The sequence below is a fragment of the Mustela lutreola genome, chromosome 1, assembly GCF_030435805.1.
Source record: "Mustela lutreola isolate mMusLut2 chromosome 1, mMusLut2.pri, whole genome shotgun sequence".
NCBI classification, from domain to species: domain Eukaryota; kingdom Metazoa; phylum Chordata; class Mammalia; order Carnivora; family Mustelidae; genus Mustela; species Mustela lutreola.
This window is the reverse complement of record NC_081290.1, coordinates 283,811,130-283,830,977: the sequence shown is the minus strand read 5'-3', so window position 1 is coordinate 283,830,977 and position 19,848 is coordinate 283,811,130. Positions and strand designations below refer to the sequence as shown.

At 48.2% G+C, this 19,848-nt stretch overlaps 1 pseudogene; it reads right to left on the bottom strand.

Annotated features, from left to right (window-relative positions):
* Positions 1-12,797: 12,797 nt before the first annotated feature.
* Positions 12,798-12,915, bottom strand: LOC131822929 (U6 spliceosomal RNA; annotated as a pseudogene).
* Positions 12,916-19,848: the final 6,933 nt, after the last annotated feature.

Genomic DNA, 19,848 nt, shown 5'->3' with positions numbered 1-19,848 from the left:
ACTAGCTGTTCCTTCTGTTTCTCTGGGTTTGTTTGCTCATTTCTACCTTATTGAGCCGCATGCTTCATTTCAGTCTTGTTTTCTTACACATTTATGGCTACAAATTTTCCTCTAAGTACTTCTTTGGCTGTTACCCACTTGGTTATGTGGAGCTGTGGTTTTTTTGGCCTTACATCTGTAGCCCTGGCCTTAGGGTTTTGGTTTTCTCTAGCCCTCAGTGATTGTGTGATTTACCTAAGAGCCTCTATTAACCCTCCCAAAACCTTTTCATCTCTACTTCTCCATCTCTTACCAGCCATTTAGCTCCTGTGGGTTGTAGCTAAGAATCCTGGAGGAGGTAGAGTACTTGTGTTCCCCAGCGTCCTCCTGTTGGTCATTCTCTGAAGCTGAATCCCACTTCTCTCCTCCCAGCTTAGTGGCAAATTCCAATCATGAGTGAACAGATGTCCCAGGGTGAGCTGAGCGTTCTTGTTTTTTTTAGAAAAAAAAAATTTTTTTTTAAAGATTTTATTTATCAGAAAGAGAGGGGGAGAAAGCGAGCACAGGCAGACAGAATGGCAGGCAGAGGCAGAGGGAGAAGCAGGCTCCCTGCTGAACAAGGAGCCCGATGTGGGACTCGATCCCAGGACGCTGGGATCATGACCTGAGCCGAAGGCAGCTGCTTAACCAACTGAGCCACCCAGGCGTCCCTAGAAAAAAATTTTTTTTAAAGATTTGATTTATTTATTTGACAGAGACACAGCAAGAGAGGTAACACAAGCAGGGGGAATGAGAGAGGGAACATAAGCAGGGTGAGTGGGACAGGGAGAGGCAGGCTTCCTGCCAAGCGGGGAGCCCCATGTGGGGCTCGATACCAGAACCCTGGGATCGTGATCTGAGCTGAAGGCGGACACTTAATGACCAAGCCACTTAGGTGCCCCAGCACTGAGTGTTCTAAGAGCCCTTTCCCCCATGTCATGGCCAGTCTGGATGATTGGTCGCCTAACAGTACTGACAACTCCTGCAGTTAGGTTTGGGACTTGTGGCCCTTCAGGTTCTGCACGTGAATCACCAACCTTACAGTAGGTCCTTTGATCAGAGCCTCCCCACCTGCTTCCTCCCTCATCATCCAACCACGCATATATATGGGCCAAGGAGCACACACGGCAGTCTGAGCTAGCCACGTGTTTTTTCTCCTTGAAACTGTAAATGTGGTAGGAGACCTTGACGGTTTCTCACCATAAAACATCCTTTGCATTCCTGGAATAAAAGAGGCATGATCTATTTTTCAAAAGATTGCTGGGTATTTGGGAGCAATTTGGCATTCAGTCTCATAGGTGAGATGGTTTAAGTTTTTTTCTTTCCCGTGCTGCCCTTCTTATATCAAGGTTATGCCGATCTTAAAAAGCGAGTTAGAGTGTCCTGTCTCTATTTTCATTACAAGCGTTTGTACCAGATTGGAATTTTGCATTTCCAAAATTTTTGGTAAAACTTGCTGTAAAACCAACTGTGCCTGGCATCTTTAGGGTGGGTGGGAAGGTTTTTTAAAAATATACTTTCTTTAGAGAGAGTGCACACTAGCAAGGGAGGGACAGAGAGAGAGAGAGAGAGAGAGAGAATCCTAAGCAGGCTCCACACTCAGAGCCGACGTGGGGCTCCATCTCCTGACCCTGAGATCAGGACCTGAGCTGAAATCAAGAGTCAGCTGCTCAAGCGACCAAGCCACCCAGGCACCCTGGGTGTAAAGACTTTTTAACTCTGGATTTTTGTTGATAGTATGTTGTTCAGGTTTCTGTTCTTGATACTAACAAGGAAAAGTATTTTCCTATTTCCTCATTTTATCTGTGTTTTGAAGTTTATTGCACGGAGTAATTTGCAGAATTGCCTTTTTGTCATCTTGACTGTATCCACATTATGTCTTCTTTTTACATCTGATATGATTACACTTTCTCTTTTGAGTCCTGTCAGTCTTCGTAGACACTTCTCCGTCGGTCTTCAGAACACCAGCGTTTTGTTGTCATTCGTCCTCACTGTTTGCTTGTTTCTGTGTTGTGGATTTTTACGTAGTTCCCCTGCCCTCACGCTCGCTTGGGTTCATTCTGTGGCTCTTATTCTAAATACACCCTTGAGGCTGGACACTCTGGCTTTACCTCCTCCCCCACGCCAGCCTGAAGAAAAGTTGAAAGAACTGTGTGCCTTTTTTTTTTTTTTTAAGATTATTTATTTATTTATTTGGGAGAGAGAGAGATCACAAGTAGGCAGAGGGGGGGGGAGGCAGGTTCCCCGCTGAGCAGAGAGCCCGATGTGGGGTTCAATCCCAGGACCCTGAGATCATGACCTGAGCTGAAAGCAGAGGCTTAATGCACTGAGCCACCCAGGTGCCCAGAGCTGTGTGCCTTTTGGTGGGGCCACCGCTCTGTAACATATGCCACCTTGTGTCTCTTACTGTGCACAACACACGTGGTTTGCACATGGAGTAGTCACGTCTCTTTAACCCTTTTAATTTAGAACAGAAACCTTAATGGGTTTTTTTTTCCCTATTAAATGGGCTTTTTTAACAAGAGCAGGTGAGTTATCTTATGAAAATGTCCCTCATTTGGATTTGTGTGATTGTTTTTGCATACTTAGATTTGGGTCAAACAATTTTGGCAAAAATAGCCCAGAACAGATTATGTGCTTCTTTGCGTATCAAAAAGCACAGAAAGGAGAATGGCTAGTTATTGGTGATGCTAATTTTTTTTTTAAGATTTTATTTATTTATTTGACAGAGAGAGATCACAAGTAGGCAGAGAGGCAGACAGAGAGAGAGGAAGGGAAGCAGGCCCCCCGCTGAGCAGAGAACCCGATGCGGGACTCGATCTCAGGACCCTGAGATCATGACCCGAGCCGAAGGCAGCAGCTTAACCCACTGAGCCACCCAGGCGCCCGGTGATGCTAATTTTGATCGCCTGGTTAAAGAGATGGCTTCTAGATCATTTTTCTTTTTATTTTTTTTTAAAGATTTTATTTATTTATTTGACAGAGAGAAATCACAAGTAGATGGAGAGGCAGGCAGAGAGAGAGAGAGAGGGAAGCAGGCTCCCTGCTGAGCAGAGAGCCTGATGCGGGCCTTGATCCCAGGACCCTGAGATCATGACCTGAGCCGAAGGCAGCAGCTTAACCCACTGAGCCACCCAAGCGCCCCCATTTTTCTTTTTTAAAAGATTTTATTTACTCATTTGTTTCTTTGTTTATTTATTTATCAGAGAGAGAGCAAGCACAAGTATGGGGAGCAGCAGGCAGAGGGAGAAGCAATCTCCCCGCTGAGCAAGGAGCCCAACACGGGGCTCGATCCCAGGACTCTGGAATCATGACCCAAGCTGAAGGCAGCTGCTTAACAGACTGAGCCACGTAGGGGTCCCCTAGATCATTTTTCTCCGAAGGTACTATTTTTCCTTTGTGGGACAGTCTTACCTTTAAGGCCAAAATGTTCTTTGATGCAGCTCTATGTGTATTTGTATTTAGTTGCTATTTTTTTTAAATTGAGTATTATATTTAGTTATTTTTTAAAATTGATTTTTTTAATTGAGGGAAACAAGATTTCCCACCATAACCATTTTTTAGTGTATTTAGTGTTAACTACACTCACATTTATGTGCAAACAATCTCCCTTCGTGACCAGCTTATTTCACTCAGCATAATGTCTTCAGGGTTCATCCACGTTGCAGCACATGGTAGAGTTCACTTTCTTTTTAAGGCTGAGCCATGTGCCATTTTACTATACACGACATTTTGCTTATTCATTTCATCTATTGACGGACTCTTGGAGTCTCCTTCCGCCCTTTAGCTGTTGCGAATAATGCTGTAATGAACGTGAGTATATAAATATATCTCTTTGAGACCCTAATTTCAATTCTTTTGGAGATACATCCAAAAGTAGAATTGCTGGATGATAAGATAAATCTATTTTTAATTTTTTAAGGAAACACAGCCATACTGTTTTCCATAGCAATGGCACCATTTTACATTCTCACTAACAGCACACAAGGGTTCCAGTTTCTCCACATTTTTGCCAACAAAAATGGGGTTCTTTTTTTTTTTTTTTTTAGTAGTAGCTATCCTGATAGGTGTGAAGTATCTGGTGTGTGTGTGTGTGTGTGTGTGTGTGTGTGTGTGTGTGTTTAAGATTTTATTTATTTATTAGAGAGATCACAAGTAGGCAGAGAGGGGCAGAGAGAGGGGGAAAGCAGGCTCCCCACTGAGCAGAGAGCCTGATGCGGCGTTCGATCCCAGGACCCTGAGATCATGACCTGAGCCAAAGGCAGAAGCTTAATCCACTGAGCCACCCAGGCTCCACTGGTGTTTTAATTATAGTTTAGTTTTGAGTGTTTTCTAATTGCCATTACAATTCCATTTTTGGTCCATAAATTATTATTTTTAAATATTTAGTTGGTTATTTTTAATAATATAAGCACCTTCAAACCTCCCACTACGAAACGAAGTCTAGGACTGTGCAACAACCCAAGCAACCATTTGCCTCCACCCTCATCCAAACCCTGCCCATCCCACTCGGTTCCCGCACCCAAGGCAACCAGCTTGAATTCCCTCTGCCCTGGTCTTCTTTCCATGTGGTTTTCTTGTATCTACATGTGTTGTTGTTTGTTTGTTTTTTATTTTATTTTATCATATGAAAAGGATACCATGCTGAATGTCCTATGTGGGGACGGACATTTCATTTCATATTACATTACAGTGATTCTCCTAATTGCCATATGTTGCTGTAGTTCATTTGTTTGACCACCATTATTTCCTTGTGGGACTATATCACAATTTATCCACTTGCTCTTCTGCTGATGGCCCTTGGGTTCTCCCCCCTTCTTGTAAACATTCTTGTAGATGTGTCTGTTCGGGTGTGAAAGCTCCTCCTGGGACAGTTCTTAGGCATGGAATTTCTCAGTCGGAATTTAGGTGATGCCACCAAATGTTTTCCAAAGTGGCTACTTCGATTGACATTTGCCAGTTGTGGGTCCCTGGGGTGGATTTAATGATTTCTTCCTATAGCCTCTTGATTTTTGCTTAATATATTTTGAGTTAATGTTATTAAGTACAACATATTTAAAATTGCTGTTTTTGTGACTCAAACCCTCCCTTATGGAGTGATAAGATAGTTAGCATCTATCTTATCTGATGGTAACATAGCTCCCCTAGATTTCTTCTGCTTAGTATTTTTATTTTTGCCTGAGAAGTTATCTTCCATCCTGTTACTTTCAATCTATTCACATCCCCAGGCTTTACCAGTCTCTAGGACGTGTATCTGGATCCTTAAAACCTGAGTCACTCTTCTTTTAACCGCTACATTCAGCTCATTTAACTTATTACCATTGGTATATGGGGCCCATCTGTCATATTTGAATGACAATTTGGATGGCTATAAATTTCTAGATTCTAAATTCTTTTCCTTCAATACTTTGAAAATATTACTTCGTTGTCTTCTTTATTCTCGTTGCCTCGCACGTCATATGCTCTTTCCTCTCTCTGTAATCTCTGAGAGTCTTAAAATCCGAGATGGTGTATGTAGATGTGAGTTATTCCTTTTCTTTCTTTCTTTCTTTCTTTCTTTCTTTCTTTCTTTCTTTCTTTCTATCTTTCTTTCTTCTTGAGCATGTGTGTGTGTGTGCATGTGTGTGTGTGTAGGTGTGTGCGTGTGTGTGCATGCATGTGTGTGTGTGTGTGTGTGTGTGTTTTAAAGGCAGACGGCCACATGCAGCACCTTGTTTGGCCGTGTCTGGACTCTTGGAAGCCTGGCTACCCCATATTCTCCTACATATGGGTCTTGAGAGCTTGTCTGGAGGTTCTACTGAGGACCACTCATTTACCCTTGACTGAAGACTGGTCCTTCTCTATCGGGGAAGCTTGTCCTCTTCAACCAAGCGTGCAGCTTTGGGAAGGATGCACACGGAGCAGTGAGGGAGGAAGGGGACGTGTACCTAGCCATTCAGATCAGCCAATTCAACCCCGGTGACCAATGGGGTGACAGACGTCACAACCAGATCGACCTCACACCCTCCTTTTTCTCCGTTAGGCACTCTTTGGGCTTTATTCTGTAAGACTCCAGGAGATTTATCCCCATTATTTCTTCAAATATTTTCTCCCTCCATGTTTATGTTCCTCTCTAGAATCCCTGTTATTTATATTTTAGCACCTTTACTTCTACTTTCCATATCGCCTTGCTTTTCTTGTGTGGTTTTCTTTAGTCTTTCCTCTTAGAAGATTATTTTCAGTCTGGTCTTCCGATTTCCCTGTTTGTTTGTTTTTTTAAGAAGATTTTATTTACTTATTTATTTGAGAGAGAGCAAGCAAGAGAGAGCATGAGCAGGGGGAGGGGTAGGGAGAAGCAGATGCCCCTGCAGAGCTCGATCCCAGGACCCTGGGATCAGGACCTGCGCTGAGGGCAGGCCCTTAACTGGCTGAGCCACCCAGGTGCCGCATGATTTCCCTGTTTCATGCCTAAGACATATCCCTTCTGTTTGCTCTCCCATCTGTTGTGGGAGACTCAGGCTGACTTCTCCAGAAGGCTGAAAGTGCAGCTGACCATACCAGAAACTTCCTTCACAAGGAAGCCAGTGGCTAACCCTTCAGCAATAGCCCCCATGGGCCATGGCAGCGAGGCTATTTTCCCACCAGTGCACAGCTGTCGTTGTTGGAGGAGGCCGCTCCTGGGGGTGTTAGCTTCCCACCTGCCTGTGCGAGTGGGTAGAGCAGGCTTCGGTAGCCAGGTAAGGCAGAGAATCGCAGGTGGTGGCCACTGAAATCTGGCTAGCATGGATCTGTTGTGAGCCCAGGGGATATGTGTGGGGTTTGCAGAGCGCTTGTCTCGGCAACAGGAAGAAGACCATGAATGCAAAACCCTGAGTGCGGGTGGAAGAGGCTTTCCGAAGCTGAGGCTAATTCCTTGGGATCTGAAGGAGAGACGGCCTAGTGGCCGCACTTGGTTCACAGCTTCCCAATCTCCCAAAGCCCCTTGTTGCACAGGCCCCTCAGGTGTGGCCTCTTGTCTGCCGGCCCCTTTACTAAAAGGCTTTAGTAAAATTTTTAAATATGACCTCTGCTGCCTTCAATATACGAAGAAGCTGAACTGGCATCGGGCTTCTTACTGTGTGGCTGGAGGCATCAGGCCAGCAACTGACCCTTAGTCGTTGCCCAGATGTCTCCCAGGGAAGTGCCCTGCCTTGCAGGACCCTGGATTTTGCCTTCACTCAAAGTCCAACCACCTCCCCTGCCCCGTATTTGAAGAACATGCGAGGGAAGGCGGACATTGGCTCGGTGGGAGCCAGGGTCCGTATCAGCGATGTATCGGCAAGTCAGGCCAGCGGCCGCGGCTCACACTTCAAGCCATGGTGGACACACCGCCAGAGTCCACTGTCCCCTCGGAAGGTGGGCTGCTGTGGAGGAGCAAAGCCGCTGTCCCAGGCTGTCCCTTGAGGGCCAGGAGTCGCAGCAGTTTTTTTCAGTTATTGCTGTGATGGAGTCTGCGGCTGCTAAAATGTGTCTGGTCTGCAACCCTTGCTGGCTCCCAGTGAGGGGCCAAGCATCGGCAACCTTTCCCTTACCAGTCCCGGGTGTTCGGGTGTTCCGCACGGACATAGTCCCAGCTCTCACTGTGTTCTCATTAATTCTTGCATGAGAACAGCGCTCCCTTTCCTCCTTGGGGGGATGCACTGTGGTTCCAACTCTGCGACCTGGGCCCGCAGTGCACACGAGGTGGCTGACTCCATATTCTGTCGACATTTCTAGAAGCTACCAGCAGAGGTCACAATCAGCATGCTCAATCGGCAAGTCAGTGCCTACCCCTGGCCTGCAGCACCCAAGCCATCTGCCCCAACTACGATCTGCCAAGGGCAACAGCAGTGCAAGTCCCGCACCCGCAGGGAGTCACCGGCCAAGGCATTATCCGTCCCCTCCCCTCCAGCACATACAAAATGGAGGAGATGCTTGGACAAAGGTGGGGAGCTGCCCTCGTCTTTGAGTTTTCAAGTACCCTATCAGGGTGCTGGGGGACTCAGAGCAGTATCTGTCCCGCCAGGAACCCTGTTTCAGAAAATGGCACGGGATTCAGGAGGCCACGGGACCACGTGGAACAGGTGGAGGGGCGCGGCCTCAGAACTCGACAGGCGTGTTCTCCCCAGCGGCCTCCTCTGCCTGCTCTTTCAAGTGTTTCCCTGCTGGATATTGCTGCAGCTTTCAGACTCTTACTTCCCTTGCCGCCCGCCCTTGGCTTGTCTCCAAAGCCTCCGAGTGCTTTCCTCTCCCATAATTAAGCATTTTGGTAATCAAGGTCTGCCTTATCAAACCATCTGCGGCCACACGTAGCTTTATGAGAGAGGGCCTGTGCAGAGAGGTCCTCTGCTTTCTTGGTTCTCTGTGTTCCAGACACTTTTGGGGAACCTCCCGCCCTACCCCCAGCTGTCTCCTCCCCAATCCCCAAAGCAGAACATGTGCTGGCTTAGAAGCAATTTTACTTTTCCTAGTGTCTTCCAGAGCAGAAGCACAGAGAAGGGAAAGGCCAGCGGTCTGAGGAAAGGGAGGTACTGCGGCGTGTCCATGCTGGACGCAGACACACGAGACATAGAAGGTACAGGGCTTGGGATGCCAGCCTAAAGGATTTTGACAACACTCACTCTCTCTCTCTCTCTTCCTTCAAGATTTATTATATTTATGTGAGAAAGAGAGAGAGCACGAGTGGGAGGGGCAGAGGGACAGGGAGAAAGAATCTCAAGCAAACTACATGTTGAACACAGAGCCCCACGCAGGGCTCGATCCCAGGACCCTGAGATCATGACCCAAGCCGAAGGCAGACGCTTAACCAATGGAGCCACCCAGGCTCCCCCCAAGGGAATCTCTTGGGATGGCAGAATTTGGTAATTCAGGTCTGAGAAGGGGAGACAGGTGTTGCAGGAAGGGGTGGGACCCAGCTTAGCCTGACGTCAGGCCCTGAGCAAGGCCGACCGTCTTTCCAGGGTGTTGGGACTTCAGAGAAATGGCCATCGAGGAAGGACTTGGACTCACCCCAGCCCCGTGAGTGAGGAAGGCCATCCTATCCTATGCCAGGGCAAGGACATGTAGACCAAAAGGACATAAGAGTTTATCACCAACAGAAGGAAGGAAGTTCCAGATAAACGTCAGGAAGAATGAAAGTGAGTGCAGAGAAGAGAGCTAGAAGGCAAGAAGGAATGGTGGTGATGTGGGACTTAGGGAGAGCGCGGTGCGGGGGCTCTTAAAAAGTGAGAGTCCTGGAGAACAGGACCCTTAAGAACAGAGAGGGGTAGTAATGTGGTGTTCTAAAGGCTATGTATAGTTTGAGGGGAGACAGATCCTCGAGTAAGCTTTGACTTTGTGAATGCACTTGTTGAAGTGTTAAGGGTAATCTCCAAAAAAAAAATAGAAAATGCATGTATAACTCCCAAGCCAGGAGAAAGAAAAGGCATTAAACGGCCAATCATGGAAAAGGAAAGCAAGGAAGGAGAAAAACAATAGGAAGCAGGACAAATAGAAGGTATTAGCTGTAGAGAATAGATACTGCTCTGTTTTTTTGTTTGTTTGTTCGTTTTTTGTTTGTTTCTGTATTTTTTTTTTTTTAAGGAAAAAAGGAATTTTGTAGACCATTTTAGGTGGCACATTTGGATGTTAATTGTATGTGTCAGCTTGACCGGGCTAAGGGATGCACAGAGAGGTTTTATGTCTGGGTGAGTCTTTTTCTGGAAGAGATTAGCATTTAGATCTGCAGACTGAGTAAAGAAGGTCCTGCTGCCCGAAGATATTTGCCAATGTCTTGTCAGATCAAGGGCTAGGATCCAAAATCTATAAAGAACTTACCAAACTAACATCCAAAAAACACAAAAAATCCGGTCAAGAAATGGGCAGAAGACATGAACAGACACTTCTCCGAAGAAGACATACAAATGGCCATTAGACACGTGAAAAAATGCTCAACATCAGTGGGCATCAGGGAGACTCAAATCAAAACCACAGTGAGATACCAGCCCACACCATTCAGAATGGCTAAAATGAACAAGACAGGTGCTGGCGAGGATGGGAAAGAAGGGGAGCCTCCTGCACTGTTGGCGGGAATGCAGCTGGTGCAGCCACTCTGGAAACAGCATGGAGGTTCCTCAAAAAGTTGAAAATAGAGCTGCCCTATGACCCAGCAATCGCACTACTGGGTATTTACCCCAAAGACACAAATGGAGTGATCCAAAGGGGCACATGCAACCCAGTGTTTATAGCAGCGATGGCCACAATAGCCAAACTATGGAAAGAGCCCAGATGTCCATCAGCAGACGAGTGGATAAAGAAGATGTGGTGTATGCATACAATGGAATATTACTCAGCCGTCAAAAAGAATGAAATCTTGCCATTTGCAGCGATGTGGGTGGAACTAGAAGGTATTATGCTGAGCAAAGTAAGTCTGTCAGAGAAACACAGATATCACATGATTTCACTCATTTGTGGAATTTAAGAAACAAAATTAATGAAAAGGGAAGGAAAAATAAGATGAAAATTGGAGGTAGGCAAACTGTAAGAGATGCTGACCTCTGGGAAACAAACTGAATGTTTCTGGAGGACCAGAGGGTAGGGGAAGGGATAACTGGGGGATGGGCATTAAGGAGGGCACGTGATGTAAAGTGCGCTACAAGCGACATGCAACTGATGAATCACTAAATTCTACCAATGAAATTAGTTTTAAAAATTAAAAATTAAAAAAAAATTTAAATTAAAAAAAGGAGGTTCCCCTCCCCAATGCTGATGGACATCAGCCAATCTGTTGAGGATCTGAAGAGAGAAGAAGGTGGAGGAAGGGTGAATTTGCTTCTGAGCTGGGACATCTGTCTTCTCCTGCCTTGGACATCGGCTCTCCTCAGGCCTTCAGACCTGGATTGGGACTTACACTCTCGGTTCCCCTGTAAGGTTCTTGGGCTTCAGACTTTGACTGAGTCACACCATGGGCTCTGCTGGGTCTCCAACTCGCAGATGGCAGACTGGGGGACTTTTCAGCCTCCATAATTGTGTACACCAGTTCCTATAACAAAACTCCTCTTACCTGTGTGTAGATGCTGTTGGTTCTGTTTCCCTGAAGAAGCCTGACTAATACGCTCATGGAATGGCAGGAGGGCCAGAGAACCAGTCTCCCAGGTGCCACAGCCAGGAGAAACACCGGCTTGAAGCTTCCAAGTGGGCTCTGTTGGGGAAGCACTGCTCCTGGGGGTGTCTCGCAGGGCTGGCCCAGGACCTCAGCATCCACACCTGACCTCTCTCTCGTCTGGAAGGTCACCAAATGTTAGCACTTGCATTCAACATCATTGCTTCTAGTTTCCTTAGAGCTTTTGTTTTCCTTTGAAATAGATGATCCATTTTTATCAGATATAATGGGTGTAATTACACGGTTTTCTTATTTCTTTGTGTTATGAATTATGCCAATAGGCTCTCCACCTGTATTATTCTTTTGATATGCTGCCAGATTTGATTTGATTAGTTTGTCTGTATTTTTAGTCATCTCCATGCCCAGCATGGAGCCCAACGAGGGGCTTGAACTCATGACCATGAAATCAAGACCTGAGCTGAGATCACAAGTCAGATGCTGAAACTGACTGAGCCACCCAAGCACCCTGATTTGGTACTTTATTTAGAGGGTCTGCAACTATATTATTTACAACTGAGATTCATTTTTGCAGCATCTTTATCGGATTTGGTCGTTACCATTTTATTAACATCATGTAATGTGTCGGAGTGCTTACCGTCTTTCCCTCTGATCTGGAAAAGTGTAAACACTGTCCGAATGATCTGCTGTTTAAAGGCGAGTTAGAACCATCTGGGTCTGGTGCCTTTTTTGATAGTTCAAAGAATAACCACAACAAAGATTTATATTGTGTTTATTTTTGTTAGAGATTTTATGTATTTTTTTGGTAAGAGAGAGAGTGAGAAAGAGAGAGCACGAGATGGGGAGAGGAACAGAGGGAGAGGGAGAAGCAGACTCCCCACTGAGCAGGGAGCCCAACATGGGGCTCAGTCCCAGGACATTGGGATCACGAGCAGAGCAGAAAGCAGACGCTTAACCGACTGAGCCACCCGGGCGCCTCTACACTGTGGAGATTCGGAAAACTAAGAGTAGCTCTTCAAAGCAACTCTAGGAGGAAGACAGCAGTTACAGGCCTGGGAAACGGCAGACCCTTCAAGAAAACAGAAGAAAGTGAGCTTTTTACTAGTTCCTCAAGCGAGTGAAAGAGTTTCTAGACTTGCCTCAGTTCTCATGCTAGACATTTTGGCTACTTGTGTAATCATCATACCCAATGCTTGCCCTTTCTTAGCATGAACTTAGTGTGTATTTCGTAAGAGAAGAAGATAAACTTCCTGGGATACAAGAACTGGCTTATAGGATAACATGGTGAGCAACAGGAATTTAAGTTTTAAGTTTAGTTAGTGAAGCAATTTACAATCTTATAAATGGAGCCAAAATTTCTTTGACTTTCTTTTGGGGGGGGGGGGCTTCACCATCTTTGATCATCTTTCCAATCTCTTATTTGGTCATGAATCTATTCACGAACTCAAATTGTTTCAAGGTCAATCTTGGTATTTCACACTATCCTAGGAAGCTATTAATTTCCTCTGGATTTCCCAGCTGGTTGTCCTACTTTTTCTGAAAACAGTCTCTAGTGATTACTTTGATTTCTTCCGTATCTGTGATAATGTACCCGTACCCATCCTCTATCTCGAGCCCATGTATCTTTAAGGGGTTTTGTTTTTGTTTTTTACTGTGAATGTTTGATTTAATCATTTTTGTTTACAAAAATATGGAACACTTCACCAATTTGCTGTGTCATCCTTGCGTGGGAGCCACGCTCGTCTTCTCTGTATCCTTCCAGTTTTAGTTCCAGTTCTAGTATATGCGCTGCTGGAGAGAACACTTCAACTTTTGGGTTGTTTTTTTTTAAGATTTATTTGTTTATTTTGGGGGGGTGGGGCAGAGGGAAAGGGAGAGAGAGAACCTTTTTAAATTAATTAATTAATTAATTAATTTTTAAAAAAGATTTTATTTATTTATTTGACAGAGAGAGAGAGAGAGAGATCACAAGCAGGCAGGGAGGCAGGCAGAGAGAGGAGGAAGCAGGCTCTCCGTGGAGCAGAGAGCCCGATGTGGGGCTCGATCCCAGGACCCCGGGATCATGACCTGAGCCAAAGGCAGAGGCCTTAACCCACTGAGCCACCCAGGCGCCCCGAACCTTTTAATTTTGAAAGATTTTATGTATTTATTTGACAGAGAGAGAAAGAGCGAGCACAAGCAGGCAGAGCAGCAGGTAGAGGGAGAGGGAGAAGCAGGCTCTCCGCTGAGCAGGGAGCCGGACGCGGGGCTTGATCCCAGGGACCTGAGCCCAACACAGCCACTTTACCTGACTGAGCCACCCAGGTGCACTGGAGAGAGAGAATCTTAAGTAGACTCTGTGCCAAGTGCAGAGCCCAACATGAGGCTTGATCTCACGACCCTGAGATCACCGCCCGAGGTAAAAGCAAGAGTCGGCGCTCAGCCAGCTGTCCCACTGAGGCGCCCAGCGCTGTAAGTTTCTTACTGAAGACGATTCATACAATGGAGCGCACAAGTAGTAAGTACACAACTCAATATATTTTCACAATGTGAGCACACACTCCTGTATCCAGCACCCAGATGAAGGAATAAAACATTCCCAGCCCAGCTCCGCTCATTGCCCCGCCTTGATCCTCTTCAGTCTCTACCTCCAGAAACACATTGATTTTGGACGGCATAAATTACTTTTTAAAAAAAATATTTCATTTATTTATTCGACAGAGAGAGAGATCACAAGTAGGCAGAGAGGCAGGCAGAGGGAGAGAGGGAGAAGCAGGCTCCCCGCTGAGCAGAGAACCCAATGCGGGGCTCGATCTCAGGACCCTGAGATCATGACCTGAGCCAAAGGCAGAGGTTTAACCCACTGAGCCATCCAGGGGCCCTGGCATAAATTACTTTTGCCTGTTTTTGTAGTAAAGGAAGCAATGTGCGCGGTTTTACGTGTGACTTCTGTGCTGGGCCTCCAGGAGTCATCTGTGGTTTTCACTCCCTCCTGTGACTATCCACCACTTTCCCATTCGGCTGTTGATGGACATTTGGATCCTTCCTGGTTTCGGACGGCTATAAATAGTGCTGCTCTGAACATTCTTGTTCAGGGTTTTGGCTGAACATACGTACATTTTTCTGTTGCTAAGATGACATATTTTTGCTCTCTCTTTTTAAACAAAGTTTTATAATAGGCATTTTCAAACATCCTCAAGAGTAGAGGGCATAGGGAGCTCCCTAGACCCCATCCGCCAACTTCGATAACCATCGCGCTGGGCGCCCTGCCTTGTAAGTCCCCCCTCCCCACAGTTTTCTTTTCTCCTCCTTTTTTTTTTTTTTTTTAAAGATTTTATTTATTTATTTGACAGAGAGAGAGAGCACAAGCAGAAGGAGCAGAGGCAAAGGGGGAGGGAGAAGGAGACTCTTTGCTGAGCAGGGAGCAGGACACAGGGCTCGGTCCCAGGACCCTGGGATCGTGACCTGAGCCGAAGGCAGACGCTTAACTGACTGAGCCCCCGCCAGGTGCTCATTTCTTTATTTTTCGGTGTTGGAGGAACTTACACCAAACCCCAGATCTCATCCCCTCTTCCCGATTATACCCACCAGAACGCATACAGCCTGCGCATAATGTATGTACGTGCATACTCCTGTTTCTCTAGCAGATAAGGGTACTTTTTTTCTTAATGTAACCATCATGCCCGTATCATTGTGTCTTGATTTTCTCATCCAATAGCCTGTGTTCAGATTGCTCCGATGCTCTTAAGTATGTTTTTCTAATCCTGCTTGCATGAGGGTCCGAACAGGGTCTACACGGATTCCTGCGAACGTCTCTGTGTCCCTTTCATCCACCACAGCCCCTTCTCACCTCTTCTTATGCCTTTTAATTTTGGCCAACGGAGCTGGCCCGCCTGCGGACCGCCCACTCCGGATCTAGCCCATTGCGCCCTCGAGTCGAGGTCTAAGGTGGGCTGCGGCCGCCGGTTTCTCACAGAGGCTGCTAGGGACAGGCAGAAGCTATGCTTTTGGAAAGAACACCTCGCAGGTGATGCTTCGGCTTCACATCAGGGGGTGGTTCTGTGTTTCATGATGTGAAAACTGACCCGTGGGTTCAGGAGTTGTTGGCAAGGTGCATGGGGGTAAGGTCCCCTACCGAGCTTCACGGGATGGTTTTAGCGCTGCTTGTGGACAGTGTTCGCCTACATCCTTCATGAACAAGGCATTGCACATGGTGGTTTTTCAAATGAGGTTATTCGTTCTGGATTCTTAGCTGGAATTTCTCTAAAACGAAAAGCTTTTCATTATCTGCTATTTGAGTACCTGAAATAGAAGTACAGGAGTGGCAAGAAAAATCTTGATTTTTTTCTACTTTCTTTTCTTTTCTCTTCTTCTTTCTTCTTCTTCTTCTTCTTCTTCTTCTTCTTCTTCTTCTTCTTCTTCTTCTTCTTCTCCTTCTCCTTCTCCTTCTCCTTCTTCTTCTTCTTCTTCTTCTTCTTCTTCTTCTTCTTCTTCTTCTTCCTTTTGCACTAATTTCGGCATAAATATTTGGTGCCCGTGCCAGCCAGATCCCTGTCAGGAGAGGGAAACTGTCCCAGCGACTTTAACAGTGAGAATATCATCTGAAGAAACGTTAAACAAGGTCTGTAAGAGTCGAGAAGGCAAAAGAGTGAGCTCTGAGCTATCACAGGGCGGCCGGGGAAGCAACTGGCATCCCCATAGCTGAGGAAACTAGAGGAAGAGTCTGAGATGATTAGGCTTCAGAAGTGGGTGGGAGGGGCCCCCAGGAGCGCTGCCCCCCTGAGCCTCAAGATTGGGGGAACCCCCCAGCAGCCTCTCAAGGCAGAGACTAGAGGCTGGCATCCCGACCCTGCATTGCCAGCGCCGGGCCCAGGCAACTTACTCTGATATGATCAAGTTTTATGAGACCAGTGCTCTAACCCCTGAGCTACGGAGCCTGATGTGATCAAGTTTTAAAAGTATTATTATGGACTCGTGATTTTTTAAAAAATGTATTTGAACCCATGGACATTTTTGATGCTAAAATCCGTCTGTCTCTGGCTGGGGGCAGTCCCTTAAAGGTGGCTCCTCTGTCAATCTGACAAGACCCCACAGTGTTTCATTCCCTGCTACCGAGTCTGATAAGAGATTTCAGGCTTATTTTGCATATTTCCTGTCCCAGACCCAGAGTTAACCTTTCTCCAAAGAACCCTGGTTCCTTTTAGCAGTGAGTGTCCTCTTAAGACTGTAGTCTGAGTGTTGCTCATTTCTATTGGGTTGTCTCTGCTTCGAGGTCCTTGCAGTGGACAGAACTAAGAAGAATGTATTTCTTTCAAAATAAAAAATGGATTATGGGGGTGCCTAGCTAGCAAGCCTATAGAGAGTGCCACTCTTGATCTTGGGGTCATGAGTTCAAGCCCCACATAGGGCATAGAGCCTACTTAAACAAATATCCAAAATTATGACTTCATACTGATATTTGTAATTCAAAAGTAAGATTACAGGATTGCACATAATTTTAAGATTTATATCTGCTATGCAAAAAAATTTTGGCTTCAGATAACATTAACATAATTACTTATTAGCAACGTAAACATATATGTTAAAGTACTTACACCACTCTCAGTGCTAACAATAAGATTATTGAACGCATTTAAGATTTCTTAAATTTAGTTAATTTCTTTTTTTCCCCTAAGATTTCATCTATCTATTAGAGAGAGAGACAAAGCAGGGGGAGCAGCAGGCAGAAGGAGAGGGGAAAACAGGCTGCCCATCGTGCAGGGAGCCTGATGTGGGGCTCGATCCCAGGATCCCAGCATCATGACCTGAGCCAAAGGAAGATGATTAACCGGCTGAGCCACCCAGGTGCCCCAGATTTAATTAATTTCTTAATGGTTATTTTTATTCTCAGTAGATACCCCAGTAGGAGTGCAAAGTCAAAATGATGTATCGATGAAGGAGTCTAGATGGGAATGGGAGCTGCTCGTTTCCTAGCTCCAAGAGGGCTGGAGAGCAGGGACACCCCCATAGCCGAGTGCACAGCACCCGGAGCTCGGGTTTTAATACTGCCTTCGCTCAAAGGAGCCGCTGCTTTGGGAAAATGACTGATCCCAGGACTAGGGCAGAGCACGTGCGGCTGGGCCTGGAGGACTTGCCGTACCAGAGTAAGGACAGGCTTAAGGAAGGATGGACACGTCAAAAGGACGCCAAAGCCAGCTTCCAGGAGCTCCTCCTGGCAAAACCTGGGAAATCTGAGGTGGGAGCTTTTCTCCCCAGCTGGGAGCCAGGGAGGTGGGCTTGGCGGGGGGTTCGGGAACACACCCAGGAGCAGTCGACAAGCTGGGGGAGACCTGGCCCAGTGACGCAGGAGAGAAAGGGTATGTGATGTTCCTCCTGCTGCCACACACCCCACCCTCCTCTGGGAAACAGTCCCCTCTGGGCCCTCGACTCTGATACCCCAGAGGCTTGACAGCTCAGAGCCAGCCCCTCGCCCTGCTCTGCCAGCTCCTTCTGCCACCGGAGCCGCGCCCTTCCTGAGGATGCCCGCTGGGACGGGTGGGAGCCTCGCTCTTTGGCACAGTGGTGGGCTTGGCACTGAGGGGCACCAGCATGGTTATCTCGGGGGCAGACAGGTAGGAACTCTGCCCCCCCAGGCTGCGCTCGGAGGGCAGTCCGGAGGGGCATGTTTTCCCATTGCGCTGGGATCCCTGGTTAGCAAGGACCTGCCTGAGCCCCCAGGATATGAAGTGCGGTGAAGGTTTCTGAGTTCAGCAAGTCTCCTTCCGAAGGGGGCAAGTCCTGATCCTGTGGGCTTGGCAGACGTTCACCCAAAAGTGGGGAAACACAGAAACAGGCCATTAACTGCCAGGGGGAGCCACAGGCTGGGTATGGCTCCTGGGACTTGACAGGGTTGGGAGGACCTGGGAAGAGTGTGGGCCCAACCCAGAGTGAGAGCGCTAGAGCAAGGGCAGCCAGCCTGCCCCGGCCAGTGCCCAGCTCAAGCCTGCTCGGCACCATGCCCAGAAGGGCCACCCCAAGAGCTGAGCTGGGCAGGGAGTGGAGAAGGGGTCCTGGGCGGCCCCTGGGACTTCTTAGTGAGGGTGCTGTGTGCACCGGTGGCAGAGAGGGAGTTGCTGCCAAGCGGCTGAACGGGCTTCTGTGAATGAAGGCTGGAGTCTCTGAAGCCCTTGAGGGGCCAGGCGTCACGTGGACCGGCACTGGCTAGTCCCCCTTCCCCAGTCCTGCTCATGTCGGATGTTGCCGTAGCTACAAGGCTGCCCAACCCATCAGACGCCCAGGAGCCCAGGCCAGCTGTCTGCTCTGCTCCTTATCCTGGGGCCCGCCACCAGCTGATGCTCAGTAAATTCGTGTCGAAGTAACAGAAGGGTGAATGTCAAGTGTGCTTTACACCAGTCCTGGAAGCCTGAGATCATGTCCCGTTTTGCAAAGAACGCGGAGACTCCGTGGGAAGTTGCCCGAGGTCAGACAGTTCGTCAGTGGAAAAGCAGCCCTGATGGTTCCTGCCCAGCTGGCTGGCTCCCCGGCCTGGCTAAGAGCTCACCGACCCTCACCCCAGCCTGCACGGCCGAAGTGCTGCCCCAGCTGGGGAAGGTCTGGGCAAGTATTGCTGGTGGGGCCCCGTGATGAGCCACAGAGCCCCTTTCCTAGGTTCTGCCCACCTCCCGGCTCAGGCCTTAAAGGACTCGGTGGTCCCCAGCCTCTACCTCCCGGGGGCCAAGCTGACTCCTTGCTGCCTTCCGGCCGCAGCCGGGTGGGCGGACGGCCTGGGAGGGGGCTAGTGAACATCAGGGCTGGAGGGGCCAGCAGCTGGGACGAGGGAGGCAGACAGCACCAACCTGGGGGGCTTCCTGGAGGGGCCCCGGAGTGCCACTAGAAGCCTTTCCCGTTCCCTGGTTCACCACTTACGAAGTCAGTTACTGGGGTCAGAGTTAGAAGACATCGTGGGCTAAACCTGATCAGGGTGACCCTGGTCCACTGTGCTCCACGCAAGGCCTTGTTTCTGGGTCTGACGGTGGCGATGATCACCCCAGGGACGTCCGCCCGCAGAGGGTGAGGCTGAGCTCGGACAGTCCAGCCGGGGCTGGAGCTGCACCAGCCAGACCACGCGCCCCACCAGACGGGCCTCATAGGCTTCTGGGAGGATGGCGGGGCAGGTGGGAGGGGTCCGGAGTGCTGCCCCCTGCGCGGTGCTCCAAGCCTGTGGGCACCTCCGGGGGACCAGAGAAGCAGCCAAGCCGAAGGTTAAATCAGAGTGAGACCTCACGAGGGAGATGACGAGCTCAAGGAAGCATGGTGTGACCACTTGTTGGCTTGTCGTAAACCTGTCACCAATAGCTATCCGCTAAGGCAACTGTTGGCCTTTTCCAAGACGACCTAAAACCATCCTTCTCTTCCACTTACTGTTTGCTTCCGTTAAACACAAATCCACGAACCACCTGAGCCTGGCGTGCACCTGGGCCTCAGTGGGGGCAGGACACCGGGTCTGACTCCATGGGAGCCACCGGTCGCCCTGCCCTCGATTCGGGGCTCCAGCACGTCCCGGCATCCTTCAAAGCTCACCTCCCTGGGAAACGGTACACGGGACAAGTCTCCCTGCAGACCGGGCGCAGGGCGGCAGCCCCACGCAGTCCTGGGCCCAGGGCCGTGATTTGTGTAGCAACGGAGGCTGGGAGAGAACATGGCGACCGAGGCACTAACAGCACCTCCACTTCTCACCTGAAAGCCAGCCATGCGGGAGACAAGGCGTGACCGACCTC